Raw genomic sequence first — 26,982 nt, forward strand, 5'->3', positions numbered from 1 at the left:
GACAATCTAATGATCCCATTTTACAGATGGGGAAAATGAGGCTTAGAAGGGAAGCAATCATCCCAAGGTGACACAGCTGGAATGCAGCAGGGGCAGGGCTGGACCCGTGCTCTGCTCCCTCACCCCCAACGCCTTGTCAATGGGCTGTGCTGGGCCCACAGGGGCTCAGAAGAAACAGGGAGTGCTCTTCGCTCCCCAGAAGCTTCCGCTCATGTGTTCAGCTTGGGACAAGCATTACGTTTCCAGAGACTAAGGTAAGATAATATTTAAGAAAGGAATGGGGAGGGAAAGGCAGAGGCTGTAGAAGCTCAGAAGAGGGCAGCTCCCAGGAAGGGGGAACTTGAGTTGGCCTTGAAGGCTGGGCAGAAGTCAGGAAGACAGAACTAGAAGGACATGGAGTGTTGAGGGGCAGTTTGAAGAATAAAGGGTTCAGATCTGGGAGCTGAGGGGAACAAAGGGACGTAAAGTCAGAGGGGTGCCCTGGGGACTCGCTGGGACAATTACATCCAGATTTCAAGCCTGGGCACTGGTCAGGCAGAGCTGGGGGCCTCAGGCAGAGGCTGGACTCGGGATCGGGGAGGGGGTGGAAGACAGGGTCCTTGGTCCCCTTCACCCCTGTGGAGGGTTGAATAGTGAGCATCCCCCTAAAATTTGTGTTCACTCAGAGCCTCAGAAAGTGACTGTCATGAAATGAATTGCGTCCCCTCGAAATTCCTATGTTGGGGCCATAACCCCCAATGTGACTGTTTTGGAGATGGGGCATTTAGGCAGGTAATTAAGGTTAAATGAGGTCATAAAGGTGGGGCCTGATCTATTAGAATTAGTGTCCTTTAAGAAGAGGAGGATACATCAGAGTACTCTCTGCACGCACAGAGGAAAAGTCACGTCAGGACACAGCTAGAAGGCAGCCGTCTATGGGCCAGGAAGAGAGGTCTCACCAGAAACCAACCCTGGTGGCACCTTGATCTCAGACTTCCGTCCTCCAGAAATGCGAGAATGTAAATTTCTGTGGTTTAAGCCACCCAGCCTATGGTATTCTGTTATGGCGCCCCGAGCTGACTAATACAGTGATCTTATTTGGAAACAGAGTCTTTGCAGATGTAATTAAGTTTCAGATGAGGCTCACCTGGATTAAAGTGGGCCCTAATCCAATATGACTGATGTCTTTTTTTTTTTTTATTAATTAATTAATTTATTTTTATGGCTGTGTTGGGTCTTCGTTTCTGTGTGAGGGCTTTCTCTAGTTGCAGCAAGTGGGGGCCACTCCTCATCGCGGTGCGCAGGCCTCTCACTATCGTGGCCTCTCCCGTTGCGGAGCACAGGCTCCAGACGCGCAGGCTCAGTAATTGTGGCTCACGGGCCTAGTTGCTCCGCGGCATGTGGGATCTTCCCAGACCAGGGCTCAAACCCGTGTCCCCTGCATCGGCAGGCAGACTCTCAACCACTGTGCCACCAGGGAAGCCCGACTGATGTCTTTATAACAAGAGGAGAGGGCACAGACAGACCGACAGAGGTAGAAGGTCATGTGACAACAGAGGCAGAGATTGGAGTGATGCTGCCACAAGCCAAGGATGCCAAGAAGTGCCGGCCGCCACCAGAAGCTAGGAGAGAGGAATGGGGCAGATTCTCCACCAGCCCCCAAAGGAACCAACTCTGATGACGCCTTGATGTCAGACCTCTGGCCTCCAGAACTGTGAGAGAGTAGATTTCTACTGTGTTAAGCCCCCCAGTTCATGGCGCTCTGTTACGGCAGCCCCAGGAAATGAATACAGCCTCCTTATCCGTATTGTATGTCACAGCGTGAAGCTTTCGCCAGCAGTGTTGGCTACAAGAGGGGTCTGCTTGTCCTATGGACACTCTGCTCTGAAGGATGAGCCCATCCAGGGCAAACTGGACTCACAGCTCAGAGTACAGGACGTCTGTGGAGTGGAGTGGGGTGCGCTGGGGTGGGGACAGGAGGCCTCCCCTGGGTGCTGGCAGAGACGGCTTGTTCCCCTGGCCATGCAGAGTCTCTGCCCTCTGGACATCGCTCTCCTAAGCTCAGGTACCAGTCTTGAGAGCCATTGGAGATGAGACTTGATTCTGGAAGAGGGGTCAGCGGGAGCTGTAGATCTGGGAGCCACCCACATACAGGCAGAATGCAGGATTCTGTCCCCCTACAGGGCCTCAGTTCCTGCGGAAAGGATTTCTGTTTTGAGATCCAGTAAAAATGAGAGCTGTCTCGGATCTTTCTTGGCCTGTGACGCTCCTGCCGCTGGGTACATCTTTCCGTACATTTTCATTAAGAAATGTAGGAACTTAATCAGCACTGATTTCAGCATGATTTAAAGCACTCCAGATTCTTGCAATTTTGATTGATGTGCATTTGTATATGTTAAAAATTAGTGAGATCAGTAGATGCACATTCCTGGCATGTAAATAAAAGCAGAATACACATTATTTTATCTAAATTTCTGTTTGTGGACTCGGTCTGCATATTTTGATTTTTGATCTCTGTACCTCCTTCCAAGATGCTAAAATTCCAGAATTGGTTTAGCTGTAGCCCAAGTCTGGGTGAATGCTTTTATTCAGGGGCCTTTCTGAGGCCATTGCTCAGAACATTGATTCTGGAAGAATACACCCAATGACAGCAGGACATGCAACGCCCCAGGCAAAGACTGGCCTGGGTCTGTGTTCACCAGTTAGTGCCCAGAAAACAGTTCCAATGAGAAACGGCAAACCGGATTTCCGGACAAACATTGGCATACAATAGCTTCATAATACAAAGCACTCTGATTTAATCAGCGTACATTTTCACAGTTACTTCTGCACAGTACGTCACCTCAGCTTCTTTGGACATAGCCTACTCCAGCCCATCACCTTGCATGTGGGTGCTTGAAGACAAGCAGTCAGTGATGGGCAGGAAATAATTAATGGGGACTAAGCATCTGGCTGGGGCCTCTGCCATCAGAACACTTGAGGGTCCCCCTCCCCCCATCAAGGAGTAAAGACCACTAGCTAGGACAGGACAGACCCGGATAAAGTACCTAAATGCCACTGTTGGTGGGGTAGGTAAGTATGGTCCCAGGGAGGGAGCCTGGGGCCAGGAGGAACAATATGAAGGTCAGAAAAGGTCTTTGGGGGTTTTCTGAGCAACCTGATAACCCAGTTGCTAGAATAGACCAGGCCTGGTGAATCTGATGACATGGACCCCTTGCTCTAAACATCAGCTACCTGGCTTCTGGATGGTTCGATCTCCCCTTGGCCAGTGCTTACCCTCAGTCCAGCCGGCCAACGGCACCCCAACCCAGCCTCCTTCCCAGGCCAGGTTCACGGGAGGACCCTGTGCTGGGTTGGATGCTCTACTGTCACCAACTTGAAATACTTAATAATTTTTGAACAAGGAACCCCACATTTTGATTTTGCACGGGGGGCCAGAAATTATGTAGCTGGCCCTGCTCCTTCTATATCGGAAATTTCTGTTCTCTTGTCTGTCTCTTCTTCTGGACTACAGACACATAACCCTCTCAGTCTGTTTTATTGACACCTGCGTCCCCAGAAAGGACCTGCTCTATAAGAGGGACCTATAAGTGTGGTTGGATAGATAAGGTTTCTAAGCAGCAGCATGTGACCAGCGGACTGGGTCAGGTGGGCCCAAAGCCAGCGCTCTCCCTGCATTCGGGGCCCGAGAAGAACCCCAATTCTAGCTGCAGGTCAGCGCCTCTCCCAGTGGCTGCTGGCGGGCGGCACAACCCATTAGCTGATCTGGGGGGTGCTGCATTTCATGGGCTGCGAGTGAGTGTCTGCTTCTGAAGTTCACTCCTGGGGAAGAACTTAACAGCTGGGTTGGCATTTAAATGTCCTAAAATCGCTGCTAGGAGTTTAGTCTAGGGTAGATTTTCATGCATGCAAATGAAATGTGTCTTTGCTTATGTAGAGAGCTTGGCGGGAAAATATTTGGGGAGCAAACTGGGGTGGGCGTGTGGGCAAGAAATGGAGCAGATCCAAATAGAAGGGGCAGCTGTGTGTCCCTTCCTTCGGCAGATGGGGAGGGTCTTTTCTTTTCAGACAAAGCAGGTGAAGGTAATAAACCTGTACTCTGCTGGGCCTTGTGTGCCAGGTGCCAACAATAAGGTACACACAAGAATAAATTCTTAATTTTGGCACTTTAATTTCATCCTTTCCTCCTGCAGCTCCAGACTGAGCAGCTGTTTAGCAGGAAAGAAAATTCAGAGCAGGGCAATAAAGAAAATTCGGGGACGGGAGCAGCTACCAGCGTGTAACTGTATTAACCATGTTTCTAGTTTCTGTAAACTCGGTGTCTTCACATGCATATGCTGGACCCATCTTGTTCTGGACAACTCAACAATATGCCCGGGTCACGTTACCTTGGGCTCCTGCTCCCTCACCTGTTTCCACCCCACCCCGTTTCTTACTCTCCACCCTGCACCTCCCCCCAAATCAGAGGGAGTCCTCCTCCCTGAGGGCCACGCTTTTCCAATTCAAACAAACCAGTCCAAGAGTCCACAGCCCAACCACCTTCCTTATCAGGCTCTCAACACTCCTGGCCCTAATCACCCCAGCGCCAGCCCCTATGCCCCAGGCCCAGCTGAAATTACTCAGAGTAGCCAATCCTAAGCCTGCTCACCCTGCCTCGCCCCCTCCTCTCCGTGGAAACCACAATAAAGACTCTTGTTCACAGTTCCCTCCTCTGGATCTGCCTCCTGACTGACCCTGCTGCTTCCCCACGTGACTGCTGGGGAATGCTGTGTACCCCTCTCTTGGGAACCGTGAGTAATTAACTATCTTTTCAGTGTCAGTCATCTCCTGATCTCTTGTCCTTACCATACCTCAGATTTTCTATTAATACACTCTTTTATTTGTTTAATTTTTTAATTTTATTTTTAATTTTTATTTTTTCACAGTCCAAGATCAGCCCTCAGAGGTTTACTTGAAGGATGATTATTATTTCTTTTTTTAAAATTTTTATTGGAGTATAGTTTATTTACAATGTTGTATTGGTTTCAGGTGTACAGCAAAGTGAATCAGTTATACATATACATATATCCACTCTTTTTTAGATTCTTTTCCTGTATAGGCCATTACAGAGTACTGAGAGTTCCCTGGGCTATACAGTAGGTCCTTATTAATTATCTATTTTCTATACAGTAGTGTGTATATGTCAATCCCAATCTCCCAATTTATCCCTCCCCCTCTTACCTCCAGTAACCATAAGTTTGTTTTCTACATCTGTGACTCTGTTTCTGCTTTGTAAATAAGTTCATTTGTACCCCTTTTTTAGATTTTACATATAAGCGATATCATATGGTATTTGTCTTTCTCAGACTTACTTCACTCAGTATGACAATCTCTAAGTCCATTCATGTTGCTGCAAATGGCATTATTTTGTTCTTTTTTATGGATAATATCCCACTGCATATATGTACCACATCTTCTTTATCCATTCCTCTGTTGATGGACATTTAGGTTGCTTCCATGTTCTGGCTATTGTAAATAGTGCTGCAATGAAATTACACTCTATTTTATTTTTATTTATTTTATTTTTATTTACTTTTGGCTGCGTTGGGTCTTCGTTGCTGCACGCAGGCTTCCTCTGGTTGCGGTGATTGGGGGCTACTCTTAGTTGCGGTGCACGGGCGGTGACTTCTCCTGTTGCGGAGCACAGGCTCTACATGCGTGGGCTTCAGTAGTTGTGGCACACAGGTTCAGTAGTTGTGGCTCGCGGGCTCTAGAGCGCAGGCTCAGTAGTTGTGGAGCACGGGCTTAGTTGCTCTGCGGCATATGGGATCTTCCCGGACCAGGGCTCGAACCCCTGTCCCCTGCATTGGCAGGCGGATTCTTAACCACTGTGCCACCAGGGAAGCCCTACACTCTATTTTAAACAGTAACAAACATTCAGGCTTCTTACCCATTTCCAGAATAGGCAGAAGAACTAATAAACGATTACTTCTCTTTTCACCCACTCATCCTTTCATCCATCCGTCCGTCCCTCCATCCATACATCCATCCGTCCAGTATTTATTGAGCAATATGGTGGTTTTAAAACATCTCCCAGAATGGAACTTGTCTTTTTACTTTGTTACATCGTCTTTTTAGTTTAGAAGCTTTCATTTTTACTGCAGTCAAATATAATTATCTTATTCTGTATAACTTGTGCTTTTTGGATCCTAAGAAGCTCTTCTCTATGTTAAAAAAGAAAAGATGTTCTATATTTTCTCCTAAAAGATTTAAAGTTTTCTTTTTCACATCTAGGACTTTAATTCATCTGGAATTGATTTTCATGCATAGCATATGGTAATCACAAATTTTATGTTTTTCTTTACGGATAGCCAGGTGTCCTAATACCATTTATTATATGACTCAGTCTTCCCAACACTGACTTGTACCGATACCGCTGTCATTTGCCAAATTTCCACAAACTGATCATCAGCTTCTGGTTTCCCTATTCTATCTCATTGGTTTATTTGTCTTAGATCCAAACCACACTGTTTTCTTTTTTTTTTTAACATCTTTATTGGAGTATAATTGCTTTACATTGTTGTGTTAGTTGCTGCTGTATAACAAAGTGAATCAGCTATACGTATACATATATCCCCATATCCCCTCCCTCTTGCATCTCCCTCCCACCCTCCCTACGCTGTTTTATTTCTACATATCACTTTATAGTAAGTATTTACATCTGAAACGACAAATCTCTTATCCTTCTGCTTCAACATTGTCTTGGTGATTGTTGGACTTTTACACGTGGACATGGTGGCAGGTGTGGTGGACCTTGGGGTGAAGACACTGTGCTAGGGATGGTAAAACAACAAGATAGATGGAGTCTGGGTTCCTGGACAACCTCATGAACCACAAACATCAGCCCTGGACCACATCCAGATACTCATGTGAGGAAGAAATACCCATTTTGCTTAAGTCACTATCAATTTGCATGGATATCAATTAAGTGCAGGCAAATATTTATCTCAAGTAATAATATTTTTCTTATTTATTAACTTAGCTGAAGATCCTGGTAAAATACTGAATCGAAATGGTGGAGCAGGCAACCTTACCTTGTTCTTGGCTTTGGAGAAAATAATTCTAATGTTTTACCATTGAGTATGATGCTTTTTTGGTAGATGTTTCTTATTGGTTTAAGAAAACTTCCATCTATTCTGTTTGCTGAGAATTTTCTTTAAAGAATTATGAGTGTATATTACATTTTACTGAATGCCTTCCCTGCGTCTAAGAAGATGATTATATATGGACTTTCTCCTTTAATCTTTTTTTTTTAAATAAATTTATTTATTTATTTATTTATTTTTGGCCGCTTTGGGTCTTCGTTGCTGTGCACAGGCTTTCTCTAGTTGCAACGAGCGGGGGCTACTCTTCCCTGCAGTGTGGCTACTCTTCCCTGCAGTGCGCGGGCTTCTCATTGTGGTGGCTTCTCTTGTTGCGGAGCACGGGCTCTAGGCGCGCGGGCTTCAGTAGTTGTGGCACGCAGGCTCAGTAGTTGTGGCTCGCGGGCTCTAGAGCGCAGGCTCAGTAGTTGTGGCACACGGGCTTAGTTGCTCCGCGGCATGTGGGATCTTCCTGGACCAGGGCTCGAACCTGTGTCCCCTGCATTGGCAGGCGGATTCTTAACCACTGCACCACCAGGGAAGCCCTCCTTTAATCTTTTAATGTGGTGAATGACTTTAACAGATATTTTAGTGTTAAGTTGTCTTTATATTCCCGAGTTAAAGACTCTGTGCTCGTGATAAAGTATTTATATATAGATTGCTGGATTTGGTTTGCTAATTTTGATACAGGATTTGTGCATCTGTGTTCCTATTTTTCTTGTAGGTACTGTTCTTGTCTACTTTTGGGATCAAAGTTCTGCTACCCTTATAAAAGGAGTTGTGGGGGGGTCTGTTCCTCCTGCTCCCATCCCAGGAAATTTCTATGGAACAATTTATATCTGATAAGGGTTAAATGCTCCTTGAAGGTTTGGTAAAACTTGTCTTGGTGTTACTATACAAAACTTACAAGTACAAAACTTACTTGGTAGTACTGTCCAGTTTGGTGCTTTATTTTTTTTGCAAATAGATTTGTGACTATTGGTTTAATAGTCTTAATGCTTACAGGGTTTCTATTACTTTTTGAGATAGTTTTGATTATTTCTACTTTTTCTATGCGTTTGTCTGTTTCATCTGTTTTTAAACATTTTGACATAAAGTTGCACTAGGGAATGCTCTCTTTATTTTTCTAAAGAACTCTACTGTGTAGTTATGTCTTCCTTTGCATTCCTGATAATATTCATTCGTGATTTCCCTTTTTTTCTTTCGTGATCTTTACTTCTAAGAGTTTATCTACTTTGTCTTCTTGAAGAATCAATTTCGCATTGGTTAATTATTTCTTTTGCAGATTTTATTTCACTGATTTCTGTAGTTATCTTTATTATTTCCTTCCTCCCATTCTTTTAAAAATTTCTCTGGTATTTTAATTTCTTCTGTTGAATGCTTAATTAATTTTCACTCTTACTCGTTACCGAGTTTTTAAGATTACTCATTACTGCTTCAGCTATCTCCCCTGTTTGGAAATGTAGTCCTTTCATTGACATTCAGTTCTAAATATTTGATACTTTTTATTATGCTTTATCTTTTGAATGATTTAGAAGTATGCTTTTCAGTTTCCAAACACTTGTGATTTCTCATTTCTTTATTTAGTGTCAGGAAGTGATCTAGATGATATCAATTCTCTGGTATTTGTTCAAACTTCCTTTTTGAGCCTAATATCTGATTAAATTTGTTAAGTGTCAGATGCATGTTTGAAAAGAATATTTAGTTCCTGTGTATGTCTAGATCAAGCTTTTATTAATTATGTGGTTCAGATCTTCTATAGTCTTACTAATTAAGCTATAATTTTTCTGACAGAGATATGTTAAAATTTTCCACTGTGATGGGTTTCTCCTGAAGTTTTTTTTTACCACGCCGAGTGGCTTGCAGGATCTTAGTTCCCCGATCAGGGATTGAACCCGGGGCCACGACAATGAAAGCGCCAAGTCCTAACCACTGGACCACCAGGGAATTCCAGTTTTCCTTTCTATATTTGACACTAAATAGCTAGAGGCACAGAGGCTCAGGTGTGGCATATTTTCTTGAAGAATTATGTCTTTCATTATTGAGTAAAGACTTGCTTTCTGTCTTAATGACTCCTTTGTGTGGCAGTAGTACTCCTATACCAGCTTTCTTTTGTATACATATTTTTTTCAACCTTTATTTGTTTTCAACCTTTCTGTGTTGTTTGGGGTCAGTTGTATCTTAAAACATTTTGTACAGGTAGATTTTTTTTCATCCAATCCAGTTAGTCTGGATTTTTTTCATCCGGTTAGTCTGAGTCAATTAACAGGTAAGTGCAATACATTTACTACTATTGTAATTATGGGTATATTTGGATTTACATCTGTTATCTTATTTATCATGTCTCTACCCTAATTTTTCCCTCCTATCTTGCATGTTATTCTCAGCTAGCATTTTAGTTTCAGTTTGTTTTTAACCCCCTTGATTCATCATTATTTTTATTAATATTATGGTTAATTATAGTCAATGCACATTGGGTTGATTATCATTTAAATCATTCTGGATTTAATTTCCACTCCAAACCTCTTAGTAGTTCATTCAGTGAGGATCCATGAATAACAAACTCTTTTTGTCTCTGTCTGAAAAAGTCTCTATTACAATCCTTACTTTTGGATGATAGTTTAGCTGGGCATATAATTCTAGTTAACAGATACATTCTCTCACTACTTTGCAAACACAGCTTTGTCTTCTGACGTCTATTGTTGATGCTGAGAATTCTGTTGATCAAATTGTCATTTCCTTTTAGGTAGTGAGTCTTATCTCTTTGGTTGCTTTTGAGATCGCTATATCTTTGATGCTCTCTTGTTTCTCCACCATGTGTCTAGATGCCTATTTATTTTTATATGTCTTGTTTGAATAATGTGACTCTTCACTCTGATGACTCATTCTCTCAATATGGAAAAACCCTATAATTTTTTCATTTTAAATTTCCCTCCCCCCATTGTCTTTATTCTCTTCTTCTAGACCATCTATAAGATGTGTCTTCAACATACTTGTTCCATCTTCCACATTTATGTATTGTGTTTTCATATTTTTGATCTCTTTATATCTTGTATTGCATTTGGGATGATTTCTATTTATCTTCTACTTCTCTAATTCTTTCTTTAGCATTGTAAACTTTGCTATTAATCTCACAAATTTAATTTATACTGTCAATGAATTTTTTAAAAAATTTAGGTCTGTTTGATTTTTTTCATGTCTGCTTATTCTCTTTTCAAAATGTCCTATTCTTTCTTTATGGCTCTGATTCCTTCTTTTACTTCCCATGTCATTTAAAATATACTTTAAATGTATTTCAGATGTTCAGATGTTCTATTAAGTTTAGTTATAGGGGAGTTAATTCTCCTTTTATTATTTCTTTTTTTTTTTTTTTACTTTATTTTTATTTTATTTTTCCTTTTTTGGCTGCATTGGGTCTTCGTTGCTGCACGCGGGCTTTCTCTAGTTGCTAGGAGCGGTGGGGTGGGGCTACTCTTCATTGCGGTGCGCGGGCTTCTCATTGCAGTGGCTTCTCTTGTTGCAGAGCACAGGCTCTAGGCACGCGGGCTTCAGTAGTTGTTGCACACAGGCTCAGTAGTTGTGGCTCATGGGCTTAGTTGCGCCACGGCATGTGGGATCTGCCCGGACCAGGGATTGAACCCGTGTCCCCTGCATTGGCAGGCAGATTCTTAACCTCTGTGCCACTAGGGAAGCCCTCCTTTTATTATTTCTAATGTCTCTTTTTTATGGTGGTTTGTTTACATACAAGTTTTGTAATTTTTCTATTGTGGGTCCATATTAAGAGTGTTTGCCCCTGCCTGGTAGGAGTCCAGTATGCTCTGGGTTGTGAAATTGTCCTTGAAGAGAAGTTTCATATTTGCTTCTGCCAGGGTGCAAGTGTTTAAATGGTTCTGGACCAGTTTTTATGTTATTCTCATGACTTAGCTTTCCTCCACTTCTCGGATTTCATAAAATTATAACTTTCCCCCATTTTTGGCAGAGGCCTGGGGTTTTGATTTCAGACAGGTGGATTTTTTTTTTTTTTCTATCCAGGTCCCTAAGTAACTGGCCCAATAGGTGGAGTTTTTCTAGCCCCCTTCGCACCAGCTTCAGGGCAGTAATGGACAGCTCTTAAAGACTCTAGGCTTCAAACTGGGCTTCCATTCCAGCTACATCACCTCAAGTAAGCTCCAAACGTCACCTCTTCTTGACACATTAGAACCTCAGCCCCCATCCCAAAACCTGGGGAGTGTTGGGGTCAGCCTCTGCTATCCTGCCCCAGCCTTTAATGATCTATTTTCCACCCTGGGAATTTTTCTCTCTCTCTTTTGAGTATGAATACTCATTTAAAAAACCTTTTGGTAGTGGCATTATATTCTGTTCTGCTTATCCTTGTGCTAGAATAGAGGAGAGAAAAGCCCCCATCCACTTGGTCTGCCATGTTGCTAGAAGCCCTTCTCTCCTTCCATTCACCTGCCCTCCACCTGCTTTTAACATAGACACAGACATGTTTCCAAAGGCCCTTAGATAGAGGAGGCAGGGGGGAGGGACATGGACCAGCAAGGGAGAGGAGGATAAATGATAATGGAGGGATGCATGACCTGAGTGACCACAGGGCCAGTCTCTACAGGGATGGATTTGGGGAGACCTGGTTTGGGGTCAGGGATGGGCCTATTTAAATAGGCAACTCGGTAGGGTGGTTGGAAAGAGTCCTCCAGAGTAGATGTCCTGTGTCTCACTCTATTATCTTTTCAATGGTAACATGACCTCATGGGAATTAACCCCATGGTTGCCCTAGGTCAGGGCCATGGTCCGGCCAGGTCTGCTCCGTCTAGCAGAGGTCCAGCCTGCAGACCATCTCAGCCCTTGAGCGCCCTGAGACCCGAGGCTCTAGAATGCAGGACGGAAAGAGGACACTGGAGGGAAAGCTTCACAGAGAGCCAAAAAAACGCTGGGGAAGAGGCATCAATCTCTCGTAAAATAGAAGCCTGCTCATTTCTGATCTCCAATCAAGCAGAGGAGACAGAAGGGGCAGCTGTCATCAAGCGGCCGAAGCTCCAGAATCACTGCTGAGTAATTGCTTGGAACTTCAAGTCTGGGATGGAGGCTCTTCAAGCCATATTTCATGGGAGAGATACTGAGCCCTCACCAGGAGGAAGAAATATGGTCGTTAAATGACAGCTAATGGTCCATTATTCATCTGGGGGCAAATCAGTGAAGTTCATTAAGCTGACCAGCCCAGCCTTGGAAGAGGGATGTAAAATTAGCTGGAGGATGGAAGAGGTAAGACACTGGAGGGAAGTCGTGTAGAGGAAGCTTGTCTTCCAGGTGGTGACTCTGGAACATGAAAGGGAAGGAGGTGGAGGTTCGTTTTCTTCCCTGCTCCTTGCAAGGAATGTTTTGACTCTGCGGCACAGACTTCTGAAAAGAATCCCAGTCCGTGCATCTGACTGGCCAGCCCCGCTCCAAGATCACCAACTTCCACTGTTAAATTCCCACCCCACGCCACCCCCCAAAACCTTTCCACAAAAGGCTGCACCATCAACCCGACCTCTGAGTAATCAGAAAATGGAGAACAAACTCCTCTCCCAGGGAAAAAGCTGGAACCTACCTGCCCAGGGAAATCTATACGTAAATTCAGACAATCTGCAGTCTTCCTGGTGCAACACTTTTGGTCTCCAGCCAGGTCGCAAGCAAAGATAAAACAGGCTGGCAGCAGGTTTCTGGTCAGAGCTGGAACTGCCAGCATGAGGGGTTACTGTCTGGGCAGGGACCAGGGGAGGGGGGGTCCATGTCCCAAAACCATGTCAAAAGTTCTCTACTTTGTCCCAGAGAGCCCCAACCAATAGCTTACTTTCAATTCTTAACATTGTAATGGATGCACTTGAAAAAAATAAAAGAACACAGATGGAAGAAAATTAAGTAGTTTCAGATATTACGAAGCAAAGCTTTCTAAAAGCCTGACACTCGGCAGGGTGTGCCTCCCATCATTGTCCAAATTGGCCTGGTCGCTGGCCACACCTGCCGTCCATGTTTCGAGGCCCATGACCTCCTCGCCTGGTGTCACCTAATGTTTAGCATCACTCAGCACACGCCACGTGGTCCAGTGGTGCAAAGGCAAACAAGCCCCGAGTCTCAGGGGCTCCCTGAGAATAGTGTGGGTCATCTATGGCCCTGCCCCCAGTGATGACAGAGGCAGAGGTTGGAGTGACGTAGCCACAAGTCCAGGAACACTGGCGGCCGCCAGAAGCCGGAGGGGGCCAGGGCAAATTCTCCCCTACAGGCTTGGGACGGAGCACAGTCCTATGACACCATGATTTCTGACCTTTGCCCTCCAGAACCCTGAGAGAATCCTTTTTCTGTTGTTTCAAGTTGTTGGTACTTTGTTACAGCAACCATAAGAAACTGATACAAGTTATATCTTCACTCCAGGACCCAGGCTGACGGAGCAGCTTCTACCCAGACCACTGGAGGTTTTCCTGGAAGCAAAAGAAAGCAAGGCACAAAGTATGAGCTGGTTCTCAAAGCTTCCGCACAAAAGTGACCTAGTCACTCTGCTGACATTTCATTGGTTGGAGCAGATCACCTGGACACCCCTGAGTTCAGAAAGCAGGGGGATCTAATCCTCCATCTCAGAGGTTGACAAACTTCTTCTGTAAAGGGCCCCGTAGTAAATATTTTAGACTGTGGGCTGCATGGTCTCTCTTACGGCCCCTAAGAGAGCCTTGAAATGTGTCCCCTACAGTTGAGAGATGCAAAGGACAGACACCCAGCCCAGCCCGAAGAAGCTTGCATGAATAGGGGCGGGGTCTGCACCCCCAGAGACAACACAGCAGGGAAATGGGCTTCGGCTGTTCAGATGGCAGAGCCAGGAGAGGGCTTGGGAGATGAAAGGACAGCCCCCAGGCCCAGGTGTTTCAGTGCGAGCAAGGAGATGAGATGCTCTTTGTGGACCAGAGAGAGAATCTGCCAGGGGCCACGCGGGGGCCTGTCCAACGGGGCCGTCTCATGGGGTTAGGGGCGGTGCCCAGCAGGATGCCGCAGGGGCTCCTGATGGCTGTTCAGTCAGAGGAAGGAGTCACATGGGGCCATTCAGAATTTGACGAGCACACCTGGGGTCACAGGTACCCCAGAGACAGGCAGGGAACGTTTAAGGAATCCACAGAAGCCAGGAGAGGAAACTTTTCTTCACAACCGGGTCCTGGAGTGTTATTATAAACTGGCAAAGCTCACTTACCATCCTGCCTGCCTGCCTGCAGGAGCCTCCGTGAGCCCCGCAAGGCGGCCAGCGGTTTGAGGCTCCTGGATTTCTGCTTTTGAGCTGCATTTGTTCTGCACACACCCTCCCTCAAAGAGATGGGAACCCGGTTAAGGCAATATGAAGTGGGAATATTGGAGTCAAACTCAAGATAGTGGGAGAGCAGGAGAAGAATAACACCCCATTGTCTTTGAAATTTCAGGAGGGCTTTGGGTTAATTTCGGTGCCAGGGGATCTGCAAAGCACGTTCTCCCACGGTGGCCAGGGCAACTTCCCGAACACTCCTTAATTAATAGATGTCCTTTTCTGCAGTGGTTTCTGGGTCTCTCATCAGCCAATTGAACTATTCTCCTGGAAACAAAGACCCGTTTGGAGGTGCTGGACTTCTGGTAATTTCTTTCTTCCATCTCTTTGTCTGGAGAAGAGTGCACTGAATGGCAGGTCCAATGAATTCCATTTCTCAGTGACAAAAGCCCTGGGGGGTGGTGGCGGGGAGGAGGGCGGTTGCTATAGTGACTGGGGGTGGGCCACTCTATTAATTTGCAGAGGAACAATGAGGAAGTCGCTGACCCTCAGCAGGAAGTCTGAGCTTGAAATGACCATTGTCTCCTGAGTTCTTCTCCATCATCTCCAGGTGAGGGAGAAATGGACCCACAGGGTTAGCGCAAGCACAGGATAAGAAAATTGCCTAAGACCTCTGGGGGCCCTGGATGGCGATGTCTCTCCTCCCAGTTCTTTCCTAATATGTTTGCATGATGCATCCCCGTCCAGCTCTCCTGGGAGGTGGTGCAGAAGTGTAGGCTGTGCATTTGAACAAATAAACATCCACCACCCCAAAGAACAAATTGGGAGAAACAGCTTCTCAAGGCAAGGGCTGGGAGTAGGGTGGGATGGGAGGGATTTCCTGGTATCATGAGCTGCCTTCACAGTCGGGCAGAACTTGTGCTGAGTTTCCTTTTATCTGAGGATGAGGCAAAGCAAAAAGGGAAACTGCTGAGGAAGGCTGGGAAGGACCCCACCTCTGCTGGTCCTGATGCAGGACTGTGATCATTGTACCCAAATGGCCTTCACCTCTCTAGCCCTCCCCATCCTAGGTCCTGGAGCTCGGGGCTCAGCCTTCCAGCAGGACTGGGGGTGCGCGGGCATGCCCTCCATCCACAGAACCCACAAAATTTGCAAGGCAGCTATGCTCACCACTATACCAGCAACACTGCACTCAACATTTGAATCAGATTTCACTCCCAATTCAGGGGAGGCCTGAGAGCCGGTCACAGAGTGTCCTCAGCAGAATAATGGCTCTCAGAGTCGTCCACATCCTAATCCAGGGAGCCTGTGAATATATTACCTTACATGGTGTGGAATAATAAAATATATAGTTCGTTTTTTGTCCCAGGTCCTAGGCACAGAGCTCCTAAGACCCTTGGAATTTCCTGAGTGTCAGGAGTGTCCTCTGTCATTCATAAGGAGCCCTCCCTTTTTTAAAATTGAAATACAGCTGATTTACAATGTTTCAGGTGTACAGCAGATTCAGATATATATATATATATTCTTTTTCAGATTCTTTTCCATTATAGGTTATTACAAGATCTTGAATATAGTTCCCTGTGCTCTACAGTAGGTCCTTGCTGTTTATCTATTTTATGTATAGTAGTGTGTATCTGTTAACCCCAAATTCCTAATTTATCCCTCCCCCCCCCCCATAAGAAGCACTTTTTGATCTCACCTGAGTTTATGCTGATGAGGTGACTTAGGGTGCCCTCCCCCAAGATGGCTTCTGGATGGGGCTGGCCTCCAGAAAGACCAAGTGATTGGAGAGTTGGAACTTTTAGCCCCACCCACTGGCCTCCAGGGAAGGAGAGGGCCTGGAGATGCAGCTCAGTGAAAACTCTTGAAGGAGATTTGATGAGCTTCCGGTTGGTGAGGTTGGCTCATCCCACAGGGACAGAAGCTCCTGCTCTCAGGTCACTTCTGGCCCTGGCCCTGTGGGGACTTCCTCATCTGGCCGTTCATCTGTATCCTTTATAATCAACTGGTAAACGTCAGTAAATGTTTCCCTGAGCTTTGTGAGCCGTTCTAGCAAATGATCAAACCTGAGGAGTGGTGGTGGGAATCCTGATTTATAGCCAGTAGGTCAGAAGTACTGGTGACAATCTGTGTGTTGCGGGGAGTCCAGTGGGACTGAGCCCTTAACCCGTGGGGTCGGAGGCTGTCTCCAGATAGATAGCGTCAGAACTGAGTTGAGTTATAGGACAGCCAGCTGGTGTCTGCTGAGGACTGGAGGATTTCTTGACGTGGAAAACACCTGCCCGCTCCACACACACATCTGGTATCAGAAGCATTGAGAGAGAAGAGAAAAAAAGTTTTCCCTTCACATGACAAAGAAGACTTTGCAGATGTGATTGAAGACCTTGAGATGGGGAGATTATTGTGGATTATGCAGGTGGGCCTAACCTAATCACAGGGCTCTTTTCTTTCTTTTTTTTTTTTTAATTTATTTATTTTATTTATTTATTTTCGGCTGTGTTAGGTCTCCGTTGCTGCGTGCGGGCTTTCTCTAGTTGCGGCGAGCAGAGGCTACTCTTCATTGCGGTGCGTGGGCTTCTCATTGCGGTGGCTTCTCTTGTTGTGGAGCATGGGCTCTAGGCACACGGGCTTCAGTAGTTGTGGCGCGTGGGCTCAGTAGTTGTGGCGCACGGGCTTAGTTGCTCCACGGCATGTGGGATCTTCCCGGACCAGGGCTCGAACCCGTGTCCCCTGCATTGGCAGGCGGATTCTTAACCACTTTTAAGAGTCCCCCACAGGGCTCTTAAAATGAGGAAGAGAGAGGCTGAAATTGGAAGCAGAGAGAAGGACTCGATTGGCCATTGCTGGCTTTGGTGGTGGAGGAGGGGGAGCCGCGAGCCAAGGGATGCGAGTGGCCTCTAGAAGCTGGAAAAGGGAAAGACACAGACTGCCCCCCACCCCAGAGCCTCCAGAAGGAACTCAGCCCCGCTGACACCCGATCGAGTCCAGTAAGACCCACGTTGGACTTCTAACCCACAGAACCGTCAGAGGATAAACACCTGCTGTGTTAACCCACTCAGTCTGTGGTCATTTGTTACAGTGACAGCAGGAAACGCAGACACAGGGCACACTTCTGGAGGCTCTTGAGGACCTCAGCCAAAGCTCCAGTCCCTTCCAAGAAAGAGAAGTAAGACAAGGAAAGAAAGGAGCCACAGTTTGTAGGAGAGTAGACGGGCACCTGGTCTCTGAGTTGCAGCCTCCAGAACCATGCGAAACGCATGTCTGTTGTTGAGAATCCCCTCAGTCTATGGTAATTGGTTACAGCAGCCTGAACTAAGAGACGGCATCAGCCCACAGGAGTGGGAGGGGGGCCGCTCTCAGGATGAAGGCGGATGAAAGGAAAGAAGGTTCCCACGAGGAGGGTTTGGCCTCCATCCTGTGCAAAGAATCCCAGACACGCAGAGGCTGCCTGAGAGCACACAGCAGGCGGGACTTCTTCTGAGCAGACTGTCTGGGTCCCCAGAACGCGTGTCACATGGTATACACGGGTGTGTGTTCCCGGTGAGCAGGGAATGTGGTCACACCCACGGGCTGGGTGGGCTGCAGGGGCTGGAGCAAACACCCACCCGTGTCCACAGGGGAGAAGCCAGCCCGAGCTGGGAGAGAAGTCACTGCTCAGAGGGCAGCCGGGGAAGCCAGACCCCCTTCAGAGGGTGATTCTCAACTTGGGTCGGGGAGGGAACAGCCCTTATGCATGTAAACTTTGACGTGTACTCACAGCCAAGCGGTCAGAAAAGGTTTTTTTCTTGAACAGCTCATGTTAAAGAAGCACCAGGCAGGCTTTCGTAAACAGCCAAGACCTTGCTGAGGAGGCAGGGAAAGAGGGCCCGTCCTGCAGTGACCGGGTAACTAAGGGAGAGTCAGAGCCCTCAGGGGCATTAGTACCTTGGGTCCCAGACGGGCAGGACTGATTTGTTCCCTGCTGGGGCGGCTATAAAGAGAAGGCAAGTCCATCTCGGGAAGGCAGAGAACAGGCAGGAAAAATAAACTAAAGGGGCTTCCCTGGTGGCGCAGTGGTTGAGAATCTGCCTGCCAATGCAGGGGACATGGGTTCGAGCCTTGGTCCGGGAAGATCCCACATGCCACAGAGCAACTAAGCCCATGTGCCACCACTACTGAGCCTGCACGTCTGGAGCCTGTGCTCCGCAACAAGAGAGGCCGCGACAGTGAGAGGCCCGCGCACCGCGATGAAGAGTGGCCCCCGCTCGCCGCAACTAGAGAAAGCCCTCGCACAGAAACAAAGACCCAACACAGCCAAAATAAATAAATAAATAAATAGCGGTCCCTTTAATTAATTAATTAATTAATTAATTAATTAATAAATAAATAAATAAACTAAAGAACTTCTATAGTTTCTGAGCCAAAAATTATGCCTGGATTCCCCCCCCGTTCACCTCGAGAATGCATTTCAATAAAAAAGATGACGATAGCCAGTTCTGTTCCCTGTGGGCAGCCCCATTCCAGCTCTCCCCAGCCCGGAGCTTCCGCTATTCCTGGTTCCCCTGCACGTCATTCCTTCCAATAACCCCATGACTCCAGGTAACCACAGTGCATCTGGAGCATCGACAAAACAGCTGTAAACATCAAGTCACATTCTGTTATACATTGAACAACTCTCTTTTATGGAAAACAATAAAATCTCGTGAGCAGAAATAGAAAATCCTGCAAAAATATATAGCCGTTAATATAGTGAAATTGCAAGGGTTTTTGGAAACCGGGGAAGAATGACGTCTGTCATCTTGGGGACCCTGCCCCAGGGTGCTGTCTCATGGGTAAGATGCAAACATCTTCCGCCGTCACCCCCACTCACCACAAATCATCTTTGGAGTCCGGCTCCACTTCACCAGGCCAGTAGGTGGGGTACCTGAAACCTGGGAGTGAGTCAGGATCTTGTGAGTTGAATTCTATTTCCAGTGCCCCAGGTGTGCTTGCTATTGAAAGGGAAACTTCAGGCACAGTAAAAGAAAAATTATTACAAGATACATCAGCCCTATCTATTCTATCCTTTTTTGGTAAAACTGATTTTTGACTTCCATGTTTAGACCTGGGAAGAGTGTCCATGAGGGAAAGTGCTGGGTGGCTACAGGAGCTTGTCAGTAACGGTCCAGCTGAATGTTCTAGGGCAACAGGCGGTTCACAGGGCATGGACGTAGTGAGAACTTGGCTCTTTTTGCACTTCTGCGGGGAAGGAGCTGCAAGGACTTTGAGCCCTAAAGCCTCAGGTCAAAGGAACCAGTTGGCTACTCTGTGGAAGTGGCCTTTTGCCTGTGACCCCAGGTGACCCCATGTGATGGTTTAGCAGAGCCCTGGCGCTCCCCTTGGCATTTCCTCATCTCTATTCTCAGTGTCAGGGCTATTACAGATGAAGCTGCTATGACTTTCTGTGCAAGTCTTTCTTTTTCTTTTTTTTTTTTTTTTAAGGCCTTTTATTGTGAATTTAATTTTTTTTTTTTAAATAAGAGTATTTTTTTTTTTTAAGATTGATTGATTGATTGATTGATTGCTATGTTGGGTCTTCGTTTCTGTGCGAGGGCTTTCTCTAGTTGCAGCAAGCGGGGGCCACTCTTCATCGCGGTGCGCGGGCCTCTCACTATCGCGGCCTCTCTTGTTGCGGAGCACAGGCTCCAGACGCGCAGCCTCAGTAGTTGTGGCTCACGGGCCTAGTTGCTCCGCAGCATGTGGGATCCTCCCAGACCAGGGCCTGAACCCGTGTCCCCTGCATTGGCAGGCAGACTCTCAACCACTGCGCCACCAGGGAAGCCCCAATTTTTTTTTTTTAATTTATTTATTTACTTTTGGCTGTGTTGGGTCTTCATTTCTGTGCGAGGGCTTTCTCTAGTTGTGGCAAGCAGGGGCCACTCTTCATCGCGGTGCGCGGGCCTCTCACTATCGCAGCCTCTCTTGTTGCGGAGCACAGGCTCCAGACGCGCAGGCTCAGTAGTTGTGGGTCACGGGCCTAGTTGCTCCGCGGCATGTGGGATCTTCCCAGACCAGGGCTCGAACCCATGTCCCCTGCATTGGCAGGCAGACTCTCAACCACTGCGCCACCAGGGAAGCCCCACAAGTCTTTCTTTTTTTTTTTTTTTTTCCAAACATCTTTATTGAAGTATAATTGCCTTACAATAGTGTGTTAGCATCTGCTTTATAACAAAGTGAATCTGTTATACATATACAATATGTTCCCATTTCTCTTCCCTCTTGCATCTCCCTCCCTCCCACCCTCCCCATCCCACCCCTCTAGGTGGTCACAAAGCACCGAGCTGATCTCCCTGTGCTATGCGGCTGCTTCCCACTAGCTATCTATTTTACATTTGGTAGTGTATATATGTCCATGACACTCTCTTACCCTGTCACATCTCACCCCACCCCCTCCCCATATCCTCAAGTCCATTCTCTAGTAGGTCTGTGTCTTTATTCCCGTCTTGCCACTAGGTTCTTCATGGCCTTTTTTTTTTTTTTTTCCCTTAGATTCCATATATATATGTTAGCATACTGTATTTGTTTTTCTCTTTCTGACTTACTTCACTCTGTATGACAGACTCTAACTCCATCCACCTCATTACAAATACCTCCATTTCATTTCTTTTTATGGCTGAGTAATATTCCATTGTATACATGTGCCACATCTTCTTTATCCATTCATCTGTCGATGGACACTTAGGTTGCTTCCATGTCCTGGCTATTGTAAATAGAGCTGCAATGAACATTTTGGTACATGACTCTTTTTGACCTATGGTTTTCTCAGGGTATATGCCCAGTAGTGGGATTGCTGGGTCGTATGGTAGTTCTATTTGTAGTTTTTTAAGGAACCTCCATACTGTTCTCCATAGTGGCTGTATCAATTTACATTCCCACCAACAGTGCAAGAGTGTTCCCTTTCCTCCACACCCTCTCCAGCATTTATTGTTTCTAGATTTTTTGATGATGGCCATTCTGACCGGTGTGAGATGATATCTCATTGTAGTTTTGATTTGCATTTCCCTAATGATTAATGATGTTGAGCATTCTTTCATGTGTCTGTAGGCCATCTGTATATCTTCTTTGGAGAAATGTCTATTTAGATCTTCTGCCCATTTTTGGATTGGGTTGTTCGTTTTTTTGTTATTGAGCTGCATGAGCTGCTTGTAAATCTTGGAGATTAATCCTTTGTCAGTTGCTTCATTTGCAAATATTTTCTCCCATTCTGAGGGTTGTCTTTTGGTCTTGTTTATGGTTTCCTTTGCTGTGCAAAAGCTTTTCAGTTTCATTAGGTCCCATTTGTTTATTTGTGTACTTATTTCCATTTCTCTGGGAGCTGGGTCAAAAAGAATCTTGCTGTGATGTATGTCATAGAGTGTTCTGCCTATGTTTTCCTCTAAGAGTTTGATAGTGTCTGCCCTTACACTTAGGTCTTTAATCCATTTTGAGTTTATTTTTGTGCATGGTGTCAGGGAGTGTTCTAATTTCATACTTTTACATGTTCCTGTCCAATTTTCCCAGCACCACTTATTGAAGAGGCTGTCTTTTCTCCACTGTATATGCTTGCCTCCTTTATCAAAGATAAGTTGACCATATGTGTGTGGGTTTATCTCTGGGCTTTCTATCCTGTTCCATTGATCTATATTTCTGTTTTTGTGCCAATACCAAACTGTCTTGATTACTGAAGCTTTGTAATATAGTCTGAAGTCAGGGAGCCTGATTCCCCCAGCTCCATTTTTCGTTCTCAAGATTGCTTTGGCTATTCGGGGTCTTTTGTGTTTCCATACAAATTGTGAAATTTTTTGTTCTAGTTCTGTGAAAAATGCCAGTGGTAGTTTGATAGGGATTGCATTGAATCTGTAGATTGCTTTGGGTAGTAGAGACATTTTCACAATGTTGATTCTTCCAATCCAGGAACATGGTATATCTCTCCATCTATTTGTATCATCTTTAATTTCTTTCATCAGTGTCTTATAATTTTCTGCATACAGGTCTTTTGTCTCCTTAGGTAGGTTTATTCCTAGATATTTTATTCTTTTTGTTGCAATGGTAAATGGGAGTGTTTTCTTAATTTCACTTTCAGATTTTTCGTCATTAGTGTATAGAAATGCAAGAGATTTCTGTGCATTAATTTTGTATCCTGCTACTTTACCAAATTCATTGATTAGCTCTAGGAGTTTTCTGGTAGCATCTTTAGGATTCTCTATGTATAGTATCATGTCATCTGCAAATAGTGACAGCTTTACTTCTTCTTTTCCGATTTGGATTCCTTTTATTTCTTTGTCTTCTCTGATTGCTGTGGCTAGGACTTCCAGAACTATGTTGAATAATAGTGGTGAGAGTGGGCAACCTTGTCTTGTTCCTGATCTTAGTGGAAATGGTTTCAGTTTTTCACCATTGAGGACAATGTTGGCTGTGGGTTTGTCATATATGGCCTTTATTATGTTGAGGAAAGTTCCCTCTATGCCTACTTTCTGCAGGGCTTTTATCATAAATGGGTGTTGAATTTTGTCAAAAGCTTTCTCTGCATCTATTGAGATGATCATATCCCACAAGTCTTTCTTGAGTAAACACATTTTCATTGGGGAATGGAATGATGGGTCACATGGTGGGAGTACGTTTCACTTTTAAGAAACGAACCAGGTGTTTTCCGAAGTGGCGGTTCCATTTTTCATTCCCACCAGCAGCATCTGAGCGTTCTGGTTCCTTCACATCTTCTCCAACAGTTATTTTGAAAGGCAGGCGGTGCTATCTCATGATGGTTTTAATTTACTTGCATTTCCCTGATGGCTAACGATGGTGAGCAGCTCTTCATGTGCTTCTTTGCCATCTGCATATCTTTTTCGGTGACGTGTGTGTTCAAATCTTTTGTCCATTAAAAAAAATTGGGTTATTTGCCTTATTATCTCATGGCAACAGTACTTTATACATTTTGTCTTGGGAGTGGGTGGGACACGGTGGCTGGCTCTTCATCTTTTCACACCAATCCATCAACTTTATGTCCTAAGTCCTTCAAAGCTGACTTTTGAAATTCAAAATCCCAGGTCCTTGCCAATCAGAAGCAGACTCACCTCTGCTTTTCTGCTCTATCCTGCTGCCTTCCCTCCATCCCGATGGCCTGGTGAGGGTGGCAATGCCTCTTCCCAGGGTCAGCTGGACGGCTCATTTCCAAGCAATTTTGTCTTTGCCCCACCCAGGATCTATACCTGCTTCCCAAGAGCCGCTAACCACCCCATGATGTGCTCTATGAGCAGAACCTCCCCACATGTCCAGTTGATAACAGGAGAGGTTTCAACACAGGAAGCCTTTAATGTTCAAGCCTAGGAATTTTGGGCTGTGAAATTTGGGGCCGGGGTGAGGTGGGGGACCTGCTGACCCACTCTTGGACCCTATGATTCATCTGGAATCCTGTAATTCTTGCCTTTGCACAAAACAAGCACCTTTCTGGGTCCCATGTCAGCCCGGAAATGGGCAAGTAGGACCCTGTTTATGGGCACCTTAATACCCCCCTCCAAGATGGAGCTGCGTTATTACTTCAAAGCAAACCCATGCTTCTCCCAATTGCCAGTACACAGAGCTACTGTTTCTTTTTCCATAACATCTGCCAGCACTATTTATTATGCATGTGCTGTGTCTATGGTAGCTTGTCTGGTTCCCCCACGAGGATGTAAGCGCCTCCAGGGCAGGAATCCATGTCATACACGTCCATTCCCACATCTCCAGAAGAGCCCCTGGCGAAGAGAAGCAGCAGAATGACTGTTGGTTGAGTGAGGATGATCCCAGGAGGCCGAACTCCTTGCGGTCAGCCTCGGGGCCTCTCCCTCCTGATGCCCAGCCTCCCCGACAGGGAGGGGTCTCTAAGGGGTGGGAGGCTGCTGTATCTCCCCATCCTGAACAGGGAGAGAGGCTGAAATTACACCAAGCTGCCTCCCCGCCCCCCATCACTGCCTTTCTGCCTAGCACGATCCCCCAGTTCCCTTACTTTGCCAGCAAATGCTAGATGATGCCCTCCAGTACCTCCCTAGTCAGCCTAGGAGACACGGGTGAGGTCTAAAGCTGTTTCTATGGCAACAGGATCAGAGATTTGATGCTGCAGGACTTGGTACAAGGGGGCTGCCTCCTGCCCTCCTGGTGAGGGGATGTATGAATTGCGGGGGGGGGGCCCTTGGGGTGGGACCCCATCGTGAGGTAGAAATCACTGAGGCATCGATGCATCTAGATTCTTTTTCCAAATGTGTCACCTTCTTAACTTCCCTGACCCTCAGTGCCCCAACCCTAGAATTGCCACTGGGTCAGCAGATGTGAGGTGCCCAGCATGGGCCTTGCACGTAGCAGGAGTCAGTAGATGTCACCAAGAGCCCTGGCGTGGCATCAGGGAGGGGATGTCTGGGCAGGCCGTGGGTGGCACCACTCAGGGTCAGGGGCTCAGAACCAGTGCGAAGGACGTTGGTTATGGACAGTTCACCCTGACTCTTTCCGTAGCCCGTCCCAATCTCCCAGCTTGTAGGGCCCTCACTCAATGACCCTGTCTTGTCCTTGGCAGCCCAATTCCCCAGAGATATTTTATGTTCCTTCTACTCCCATCATGACAAAACTGTCCAGGGTTGCGTTCCTCTAGGGCCTGCTTTCAGCTGGAGAAAATGCACATGGGGATTAGTCAAGGCACCCAGGTCCCTATCGGGGTGTTCCTTAGATGGCCTCTTGCCTTTCCCAGGGGACAGCAGGCTGGAATCTGTGTAGCATGTGTTTTCACCCCAGCTCTGAGGAGTGGCTCTAAGGTCAGGGAGTCCAGGCTCCCAACGGGCCAAGGGGCAGACTCTGCACAGGCTGGGGACAGACCTTGGGAGTAAGCCAGCCAGAACATTATTATAGATGTGAATGACACTAGTCTGGTAGGGCTATCTCTTAATCCCTCCCAAGTGGCATGCTTAGCCATAGAAAACATTAGTACCAGAAAGGCCCGAAGAAACCACCAGATCTGAGTTCACAGACTCATACAGCTACAGAGCCAGTCAGGTGATGGAAATGGTCAGGGAACACCGTAGGGCATGGTGCAACCTGTGGAAAACTGGAGAGCATGTGACCCCTCTAGAGGGGGGCTGCTACCCAGCTCACGAGGGGTGTCACCACATGGGCACCTCCTAGCTGGGTGACCTCAGGCAAGTTACTTAACCTCTCTGAACCACTGTGTCTGCATCTGTAAAATGGGGCAGATGAGAGAACCTGCTGTGTCTCGGAGGATCCAATGAGACAACGGGTACAAATGGACTGTCCAGTGTCAATACATGGCAGCTGTCACTGTGACTGCCCCTGATGACCTGTCCCATCCTCACTCCTCCCTCTGGGCCTCTTCTGTGTTTTGCTTGCTTGACAAGTATTTATTGAGCACCTGTGTGGTGGGTGCTGGAGCTGCCCAGATCCCTACTCAGCAAGGAAGGACTGGGGGCCTGAGTCACCGACACTCAGCCCTCAGCTGGCAGCTCCTTTTGGGGATTGCCTCGGCTGAAGACAGCTGCCTTGCTTGGATGACACGCCCTTCTCAGCGTGACCCGTGTCAAAGGACTAATCAACACAGGGATTTAAAGTCCGGGCCTCTCCTCCCACCTTGGGATGGCTCTGGGGGTCACCCATCTTCGCAAATCCCTGTGGGGTCAGCCGGGGCTTCTGTTGAGACTACATCACATCCCAGCTTTTTCCAATCTGTTTCCTTCCCTTCCCTTCCACAGGCATGATTCCAAGAGCACCCCAATCAACCTTGTGACGCTAATCTCTGACTCAGGGTCTGCCCCCCTGAGAATCCAGCCTGGAGTATCAGATGGGTCCAAAACAACCACATGGAGTTGGATTTTGGAGCTGGGTCATCTACCATCTGGTTGGCAAAGAGGACCCAAGCAGTGGTCAGGGGAGCATAGATCTTCACACAGGTAGCAAACATTGTGAACATTTTCCCCATGGTGACCTGGCATTTTCGGGGAGGAGAATGCACCAGCTGGCGTGGTATATCTGGCATTCGATAAATATGGAGGGAACACTTATCAAATGAGGACGGCAATGCTTTGGGAAAAGATAATGTAAAGCTGAGAGTGATTAATGGGCAATTAAAGGCCAAGTGTAAAAGATGGAGGGCCTTCCTGGGAAAAACATAAGAGGCTCTCATGTCTTGGGGTGAGACCCCAGTTTTGGCCCAAGACCTGACCCCAAGAGTAGCAGAACTCCATAGAAGGCTGAACTCCTAATCCAGGAAGATCTGCCACGCCAAGGTCAGAGTCCTGGTTGGGGAGAATGGGACCCTGACATGTGGGATAGGAACTTATGGATTGATATCCCCCAAATCTTGAATCTCAAGGTTTCTCCAACTCTCAGCTTTACGTTGTCTGCAGAGAGGCCCATGTCGCACCCTCCTGCTTGATGACCACCTGGAGGCCTCTCCCCTGCAAAACAACACGCATCCTTTTCAGAAACTGCTCCCTCCTCCCCCCTGGCGGCCAGGGCAAGTCGGCAACATGGCTCAGCTGGGGACACTCTGGGCCTGATGGAAGAGGAAGAAGACCACACTGCAGAGGAGCTTGGGAAGCAGCCGGCTGGTTCCTGCAGAAGGCAGAGGAGTCCGCACGGAACCGGTGC

At 46.6% G+C, this 26,982-nt stretch overlaps 1 long non-coding RNA gene across 1 annotated transcript; it reads left to right on the forward strand.

Annotated features, from left to right (window-relative positions):
* Nucleotides 1–4,695: 4,695 nt before the first annotated feature.
* LOC114238309 (uncharacterized) lies at nt 4,696–26,982 on the forward strand. The gene is made up of 3 exons (XR_003623700.2): nt 4,696–4,769; nt 26,085–26,282; nt 26,705–26,982. It is a non-coding gene; the product is annotated as an uncharacterized LOC114238309 (long non-coding RNA).

Source organism: Balaenoptera acutorostrata, chromosome 20, assembly GCF_949987535.1.
Source record: "Balaenoptera acutorostrata chromosome 20, mBalAcu1.1, whole genome shotgun sequence".
NCBI classification, from domain to species: Eukaryota; Metazoa; Chordata; class Mammalia; order Artiodactyla; family Balaenopteridae; genus Balaenoptera; species Balaenoptera acutorostrata.